This window comes from Hyaena hyaena, unplaced genomic scaffold, assembly GCF_003009895.1.
Source record: "Hyaena hyaena isolate Hyena2069 unplaced genomic scaffold, ASM300989v1 scaffold_0, whole genome shotgun sequence".
Classification (NCBI taxonomy): domain Eukaryota; kingdom Metazoa; phylum Chordata; class Mammalia; order Carnivora; family Hyaenidae; genus Hyaena; species Hyaena hyaena.
This window is the reverse complement of record NW_024080632.1, coordinates 4,020,854-4,030,083: the sequence shown is the minus strand read 5'-3', so window position 1 is coordinate 4,030,083 and position 9,230 is coordinate 4,020,854. Positions and strand designations below refer to the sequence as shown.

General features: G+C 47.4%; 1 protein-coding gene across 1 annotated transcript in view; it reads left to right on the top strand.

The window, feature by feature from the left end:
- The first annotated feature begins 1,801 nt into the window (after positions 1 to 1,801).
- Positions 1,802 to 9,230, top strand: part of TMEM120B (transmembrane protein 120B) — a 63,786-nt gene continuing 56,357 nt past the window's right edge. Inside the window, exons 1-2 of the mRNA XM_039249988.1 lie at positions 1,802 to 1,807; positions 2,118 to 2,123. The gene's annotated coding sequence lies outside the window, so the exon portion shown is untranslated. The remainder of the gene's footprint in view (positions 1,808 to 2,117; positions 2,124 to 9,230) is intronic.

Genomic DNA, 9,230 nt, shown 5'->3' with positions numbered 1-9,230 from the left:
ATCTCCTTTGCATCTCTAGGGGCCCCCTGAGGTGGCTCTGATGGCACAATTGCTTGGGAACCCAGGGAAACCAGTAGACCAGGGGGGTTTGTGATGATATCAGGAAGAAGCTGCCCCCGACCAAGGTCGACAGTCACATATTTAATAACCAGTATTACCAATCAGAGTGGATGCTTTACGCTAGAGCCTGGCCTGGAGCCCCCAGTGGTGAGCACTGGGATTCCCTCAGGGAGAGCTAGGGAGAGGGGAGCGGAGCTAGCCAGGCCACTCTGGGCAGGCAGACAGCTGCCATAGCACAGCTCACAGGGACACCTTCTCTGCACCCAGCACCCAATACTGTAGTCCCTTTGGTCCTGTCTTACCTGTTAGAGGGTACTGGGAACGCCCAGGGCCTGGTTTTGGAAGCGGTCAGGAGAGCCCACCAACTAAAGATACTACCTCTAGGGTGACCTCCGGGTTTGCCTCGGATTGAAGCGTTTCCTAGGAATCTGGACTTCAGTGCTAAAACCAGGACAATCCCAGGCACACCAGGGTGGATGGTCATCCTTTTATCTATGACCTCTGCCCTCTGCCCAGATATTCTACTTGTCTGCCTCATTACCTGCTTAGGTTTTCCCATCAGACCAGAGCGCTCCTCCCTGCCACGCGTGATGGGGTTGCAGGGAATCTTCGCGGGTCTAAGGTCTCTCTGTAGTCTGGGAGCCCACCACCTATACTCTTCATGTCGTCAAGCTCTCCAGTGTGGACATTCATGTCTATCTGTGTGTCTCCGTGGGTCTTGTGCAAGGTGATAAAGATGGTCTCCTCCCAATCACGGGGATCTGTTTCCCCTCAGCCAATATCATCTATCCTGCCCCAGGGGTTTGGGGAATATGTGTGTGCGTGTGCACACAACACGCACACGCACACACATGCCAGTGGAGCTGGCAGAATGATAGGTACTGACCGATTAGAATGACCTCTGGGCTCAGCAGGTTTCAGGAGGCATCCACCCACCCGGGGCCAGCAACCTGTGGGTATGTAACCTGTGCAGCCCAACAGGGCCCACCCTTAGAAGGGCCTGTGCTTGGTTTACTCCTTTGCTGTCACTGTTTTTTTAATTCTTAATACTTTATGGGTGAGGGCCCCCTTTTCCATTTTGCACTGGGCCCACACATCAAGGAGCTCCTAACGTTGGGCTACAGCAGAGTCTTCAGGAGTCTGACCGGGCTGACCAAACACACTGGCTGGCATTTATTCGGACAATCACACGCCTAAGAACAGTAAGTCACTCCTGGCAAAGGAAACAGCAAAGGCAAAAGCTGGGAGGGAGGAAACAGTCTCAGGTGTTAAATTTAATGTGTTTTTTCCCCTCCCGTTCCCCAGTACTAATTGTATGATGATGGATCTTTATATGTAAATTAATTCACTTTTAAAAGTCAATATATTTATCCATGAAAGAGACTTCACATATCATTACTATAAATGGAAAACGAGTGTCAGATGCCCTAAGAGGAAGGCACTGTAAAAATTAAAATACTAGAAAGAAATCAACTGAAGTCTTAGCTAGATAATTGTGGCTTACCAAAGTTGAGTTTAGCAAGTATTGAGGAAGTTGTTAGAGTCGTATTGGCCCCAAACTGACACTTTCTCCTTGGATTACTCAGAAGTGTAAGAGAACCTAGAACCTAATAAACTTTTTTACGACGCTACTGGGTGTTACTTAATGTCTCATGAGTGTAGTAGAAAATCATCCCCTGTCCCACACTCTCCCGGGAACACAGGTTCAACTCCAGAGGAGGCTGCGGTCTTAATACGGGAGCCGCTGGTAGGAAAAGGAAGCCTTATGAGGCGGTGCGTGGGCTCTGCACGTTTTTGGATACTGAATCACTATAAATGAACTACAATGGAAGGTGGAGGGGGCGCCCATACGGCTGGGGGTCCTTCCCGAGTCCCCACCCCACCCACCTGCGCCAGCTCACCTGCGCCGGCTCACCCGCGAGGCGGAACCTGGAGCCGCAGCCCTGGGGGCTAGAGCGGTGGGGTAGCAGCTTCCAGCTTCAACCGCCCAGTGCGGCTCGCGCCGCGGCGTCTCTGGCCCGGCTAAGGTCGCTATGGCAACGCGGGGCCCCGGCAAGCCGCCGGCAGTGCCCGCCCCTTCCTGCGGAGAGTGTGCGCTCGCTGAGCCGCGGGAAGGGTGCAGGTCCGCTGGCGTGGAGAAGGACGTTTTAGGGCCTGTGGAGGTCGAGAGCCGCTGGCACGTCGGCATGGTGGCCAGAGGCTGGTGGGCGAGCCCGAAGATCCCAAAGCCGATAGCCGCGCAGTGTGGACCCCAGGGTGTCCCGGGAGGCTACTGCCCTTCCCATTCGGCGCCCCTCTCCCATCTGGGGGTCCCCCGGGCAAATACAACACCCTAAGCAGACAAGAAAAGGTTAAAGGCTTTTGTTCCATGTTTCGAGGACACAGAGGCAAAATTTGAAGGGAAAACCAACATCATACCAGTTCTTAGTCTCATCAGGGGTCTGCCAGACAACTTTAAGAATCCGAGGGAAGGGGCGCCTGGGTGGCTTAGTCGGTTAAGCGTCCGACTTTCGCTCAGGTCATGATCTCGTGGTTCGTGGGTTCGAGCCCCGCGTCGGGCTCTGTGCTGACTGCCAGCTCAGAGCCTGGAGCCTGTTTCAGAGTCTGTGTCTCCCTCTCTCTCTGACCCTCCCCTGCTCACACTGTCTCTCTCTCTCCTAGAAATAAATAAAAAACATTAAAAATTTAAAAAAAAAGAAAAAGAATCCGAGGGAAGCTGGGGCGCATGGGTGGCTCAGTTGGTTAAGCGTCTGACTTCTGAGTTAACACTCAGGTCTGATCTCTGGTTCATAGGTTGGAGTTCCGCCTGCGGCTCTGGGCTGACAGCTCAGAGCCTGGAGCCTGTTTCGGATTCTGTGTGTGTCTCTCTGCCTCTCCCGTGTTCCTGCTCTGTCTCAAAAATAAACGTTAAAGACGAAGAAGAAGAATCTGGTGGAAGCTGTACCTTGAAGATGTGTGTTGTTTGTTTGTTTGTTTGTTTGTTTTTTGTTTAGTTTTTGAGAGAGGGAGAGAGAGAGTTAGCATAAGCAGGGGAGGGGCAGACAGAGAGGGGAACAGAGGATCTGAAGAGAGCTCTTCGCTGACAGAAGAAAGCCTGGTGGGGACTCAAACCCAGCAACTGTGAAATCATGACCTGAGCTAAAGTTGTATGCTTAACCAACTGAGCCACCCAGGTGCCCCAGAAAATCTTGTTTTGATGGGCTTTTCTCTAATCATCAGTGGACACCCTTCATTGCTTTGTTCTTCATTCCAGTTGGAGCGGGACTTTTTTGTTTGCTTGTTTGCTTTGATTTTGGTTTTTGGCTTATTTTAGAATGGAACTTTTGCCCTGATTTCCACACTCATTGCATCACTTATAGTTAATTTGTTGGGTGTATGTCTCCCTCTCAGCAGAGGGTAACTGCTCTGTGTAAATTCCTGCCTCATCCAAGATTCCTTTGGTTGCAAGTAGAGACACCATTTCATACTACCTCATAAAGGAAATTTATTAAGGATACAAGAGTGTTGGAAAGCTGTTAACAGCAAAGCTATCCTCTTCCTCTTGCTTGGTCTTTCCATCTCTGGGTGTCTCCTTCACTCAGTTTTCTCATGCTTGTGGTGGAAAATGGCTGCCCTTTATATATCTTGGTTATATAACCACTCACAGAAATGAATTGACTCTTTTTGAATTCCAATCCCAAATTCATGGGTGGCCCAGGTAGGGTCTGGAGTCTGCCCCTGGCCAGTCATGCTACTAATGCTGGTTCTCTCATGACATTCTCCTCTCTTCCTCAGATGCCTGGCCCGAAGGCCCAGCAGGCTTTTCCCTAGTACAAACTGTCCTTGGCTTGTGACTTTAGACGGAACCACCCACTGAGTGGCGCCTCGTGGTCTAGAGTCTCCTCTCTCCCTGGACCAGGCTGAGACATGGCCTGACCTGAGCCGCAGTCCCACCACTGCAAGGAGCCCTGTGATGGCCCCTAATCCTGGCTCAGGGAAGCTAGAACTGTGCCCGGGAGAAGAATGTGGAGTGGGTAAGGTTTACCTGCATCCACAGGCTAGCTGGCTGGGCAGGTTACAGATCTAGGACACCATTTTCCCTATGGGGTCCGAATCTGGTAGCATTATTCTCAAACTGCTGAGCAGTGCTGTGGACTGGCCACTCCCCAGTACTGAACAGCCAAGAGGGCTCCTGTTCCAAAGACCCTTCTGATAATTACTTGCCAGACTTGAATGGCTAGAATTTATTGGGCTCCTCTCAAGGGTCTTTTATAAAGCATGGGGTGAAGAGAGCTCTCTTGTGTGGTATGGGGTGAGAAGGGCTCCTCTATACACCCACAGATAAACATCCCCTTGAGGAGACATGCTCCTATTTATGCTTTCCTGGGCACAAAGCTTTGGCTGAAAGCCTGGAGGCTCCGCTCTCTCCAGAAATCTTTGCAGATTTCATCCAACAGTTGCTGAGCTGTCAACCCCGCCGGCACGGGGACTGCAGTCCACTTCTGAGAGGACCATCTGCATAAAATGAGAACAGGGCCTCTGGTGTTGAGTAACCTGGGTCTCAGCCTTTACAGAAGTGGCAGGAAGGACCCACCTGTCAGGACCATCAAAAGTCTCTGGTGCACATAATAGACAAAAGATGGAGAAAACTCAAATGTCCATTAAAAGATGAACGGATGGGGCGCCTGGGCGACTCAGTCAGTTGAGTGTTCAACTCCTGATTTTGGCTCAGGTCATGATCTCACGGTTCATGAGTTTGAGAGCGGCATCAGTGCAGAGCCTGCTTGAGATTCTCTCTCTCTCCCTCTCTCTGTTCCTCTCTCGCTTGTGTTCTCCCTCTCAAAATAAATAAACTTAGAAAAAAACATTTAAAAGATGAATGGATAAACAAAATATCTTCTGTCCATCTAATGGAATATTATTCAGCCATAAAAAGGAATGAAACACTGATACATGCTGTAGCATGGATGAACCTCAAAAACATGTGCTCAGTGAAAGAAGCCAGACACAAAAGGTCATATGAATGGAAGTGTCAGAATAAGCAAATCTGCAGAGACAGAAAGTAGATTAGTGGTTACTTGGGAGGGAAGATGAGAAGTTAGGAAGGTGATAGTTAAGAGCAGGAGCTTTCTTTCAGGGTTAATGAAAATATTCTAAAAGTGACTGGGATGAGGCCTCCACAGCTCTGTGAATATACTGAAAACCATTGAATTGTATACTTTAAATGGGTGAGTTGTAGGATTCCTGAGTTCTCGCCAAAGTTTTTAAGTCTCTGATGCAGGATGAGTGCCCTCTAGGGGCTTTCAGGTGTCCGGAGTGAGTCACAGGCCACTTCTCATTCTTCATTTTGCTAAATTAAAAATCAGAGAGACAGGGGCGTCTGGGTGGCTTAGTCGGTTAAGCATCCGACTTTTGCTTAGGTCATGATCTCGCGGTTCATGGGTTCGAGCCCCGCATCGGGCTCTGTGCTGACTGCCAGCTCAGAGCCTGGAGCCTGTTTCAGTCTGTGACTCCCTCTCTCTCTGACCCTCCCCTGCTCACGCTGTCTCTCTCTCTCTCCTAGAAATAAATAAAACATTAAAAAAAAAATCAGAGAGACAAATCCCTACAGAGTAACACAAAGTGCAGCACAGGTTGTTGAGCTTTTTATGGAAGCGTAAGCTACATATAGAAAAGTGGTAATATCATCAACCTGATAGATTTTTGCAAACTGAACATACCCTTCTTATCCAGACTGGCAGTTTCTGGTACTGTCTTCCCGGGAACTGCCTACAGTCCAAATTCGAGTCCTTCCATAAACACGATGGCACTTCTGAAGAGTGACTCTGTAGGACCCCTCTTTTCCCCTCCTTTCTCTCCTTCTTTCCTAACCTCTGGGGTTACTCTATCAATGAGGTGGCTGTTTATATGGAGATTTAAGTTAAATAAAAATAACAAGTCCTCAGTTACACTAGTCGTATTCCAAGTATTTAATAGGCAACTGACTACTATATGGGACATTGCAGATACAGAGCATTTCCTTTATCAAAGGAAGTTCTACTGGAAAGTGCTGCTTTTGGAATGAGCTCCTCTCTTGCCTCTATCCCTTCCATGGAAAGTTTCATTTCTCTCTCTGTCTCTCTCTCTGCCAAATCCTTATTTTTTTCTTTTTTAATCAGCAAAATTCTTTGTCAGAACCTAACATAATGTCTGCAGGGGTAAGCCAGTGGAAATTACAGGGTTTGAAAATAGTTGTTCAGCAAACAAACACAGCTAATAAATCATCTCAAAGAAAAATGCACAGCCTCACCAGCAATTAAAGAAATGAAAGTTAAAATAATCCTGCCATACCATTACATACTGTCTAGACTAGGAAAAATGTGTAAAAATGATGGACTGTGATGTTGGCAGCACTGTGGGGAAAGAGGCACCATTACATACTGCCAGCCATCCAGGCAATTAGGTAAATGCTCCTGAAAAACCATCTGGCATTATCTTACAGAAACTATAAAACTATTTTCTGACTGAGTAATTCCACATAATGACTACTCTTTATTTACGTAACAGGTAGCTGGTGTGAGGCATAGAACTTGGTACTTTACATTCTTTAAAAAAAAAAAAAAGGTACTTTTCACAACAATCCTCTGATAGGTAGGAATCCTTATCTTCACTTAAAAAAATAAGCAAACTCGGGTTCACAAGTTAGATAAGCTATCCAGAGTTAAAAGACCAAGGAAGTGGCTGAGGCAGGATTCAATCTCAGACCTCAACCTGGGAAGACCTGCCCAGAACATCACATTTCCTCTCATTTCAGGGAATTGCCTCCAAGGGAAATAGCACAACTGGGGCAAGGGAAGAAATTTACGCAAACATGTAAATATTGACTACTGTAATTATTACAAAAGGAAAAACTGGAAAATGCATACAGGAGACAATGTAAGTTGGGCCCCGCACATACTAGGCTCTCCATAAATGCTTAATTTTTTAAAAAGCGATTGGGTGAAAAAGTGCTCTAGCCCTTTAAAAGTCAGAGGCGGGTTAAGACAAAAAGGGGGCGGTTTACGAAGCTGACGTGAAAAGCTTCAAGCCTCATGTAAATGAGCATGCGTTAAAACTCTCCCTCCTTCCCTCGCCACGTTCCTGCACTCAAGTGCGCGTGCGCGGCCTGAACCTGAAGTCAGGGGTGTCGTCTCCGCCCGCCTGCTTAGGTGGGCGGAGACAGTCGCGTGAGTTCGGCGAGCCTACTTTCTCCCGCTCTATTAACCAGCCTGCCCCCTTTTGCACATGCGCATACATCAGCACTGGCCCCATGGGCCATTGAGAGGCTCCTGGAGTTGCGCCTGCGCTGTAGACGCCCCTGCCGGAAGTGGGCGGATCGTGTTCCAAGGCCTAAAGGGCGGAGGGAGAAAGCGCGGCAAAGAGCAGAGTTGCTGAATGGAAAGCTGAATTGGGGCACTGTCCCAGATGCCCTGCTGAAAAACTACTGAGCCTAGAAATGTAAAGACCAGAATACGGTCACAGAGAACTTGCTTTTCGATTTTAAAAAGGTTTTACAAGATTATTCTTTTTACATGTGTGTTAAATGAAGATTTTAAGGAAAGAGAGGATTTCCCCTAAATTTCCTCCCCCCTCCCCGAATTCTTATATGTCTAGAAGACTTCAGGAGTCAAAGAGATATTTGAATGCCTATGTTCCCAGTTGGAGAACAAGTATTACGACCAACAACAACAAAAAAATCCAAAACAAAACAGCGTATGTTCTCGCCCACGGAAAACGTTCGTCCCTAGTCAGGAAACCATTAGGAAGATACGTTAACTAAGAGCCGGAAAAGAAACAACTCTGCCTCAAGGTAAGTGATTTTGTGTCGTTAAAATTGTAAATGCTCTGGAAGTCCCTTGTGTCAGTTCAACTGTATTTCATAAACATTTGTAGAAAGCGTATGATGTTTTATACTTGTGCACCTTACTGGATACTGGAGATTCAAAGATGAATATAACAATTCAGCCCTTAGCCTTGAAGAGTTCACACCGTGGGGCTCAAGGTTAGGACTCACCTGGGCAAGGTCTTGGAAGTAGGAGTGGTAGTGTAAAGTGGCTATGCAGATGGTCTTGACCTCAAGATGGGAGATGGTGGTATCCTATGAACATAGTGGGTATCCTGGGGGAGAGGAGATTAGACGCCAGTGGTCAGGAACCCTAGTGTATTCCTGAACTTCCTTTGATACAGGGGATGAGGCAGAAGGTGACTTTTGGACCACAGTGACCCGTTTAAACCGGGAGAAGCTGGAAAACTGCCTAAGAATGTCTCAAGCTGGTGGGCAGAGAAACCTCCATGCCAAGAGTTCTGAATCCTAATCAAGGATCCAAACAACCGAGGAGAAAGAAAAAGTGATTCTTAGGTATTCTGATGAAGTTACTCAGATGTTCTATGGGGCTAGGGAGAAAAGATTTTACCTTTTGGATAACTACCATCTCCTTAAACTGCCTTCTCCTTGAGAGATTGGATCTTAGAAGGGTCCTAACTCAGGGCTCTTGGGTGGCTTCAGCTCCTGGGTTCAAGCCCTGTGTCGGGTTCTGTGCTGACAGCTCAGAGCCTGGAGCCTGTTTCTGATTGTGTCTCCATGTCTCCCTGCTCCTACCCTGCGCTTGCGCGCTCGCTCTCTCTCTCTCTCTCTCAAAAATACATAAAACATTAAAAAAAGAGAAGGGTACTTACCCAAGAATGCACCTGCTGTAGAAAGAATGAACTGCTTCGTAAATACCTTGCAAGGAACACAGAAAAATAGTGAAAAAGCAAACAAACCTTAAATTGACTCAAAATATACCCATTAGTACCCTTTTCCCCTTAGAGGATTCTCACAGGCCTCATGCTAAGAAGGGCTTTGTGTTTGGCTTAATGCTTTGCTGTCACATTTTGAAATTCTTAATTTCTTTAAAAAATTTTCAAACATTTATTTTATTTATTTTGAGAGAGAGACTATGAGTGAGCCAGGGAGGGGCAGAGAGAGAGGGAGAGAGAGAATGTGAAACAGGCTCCTCGCTGTCAGCACAAAGCCCGATATGGAGCACAAACCCACGAATTGTGAGATCATGACCTGAGCTGAAGTTGGACACTCAACCGACTGAGCCATCCCGATGCCCCAGACACCAGACATTTCTGTTGTTAAAGACTCCAGTTTGTGGAACTTTCCAGTTCCAGTTTGTGGAACTTTG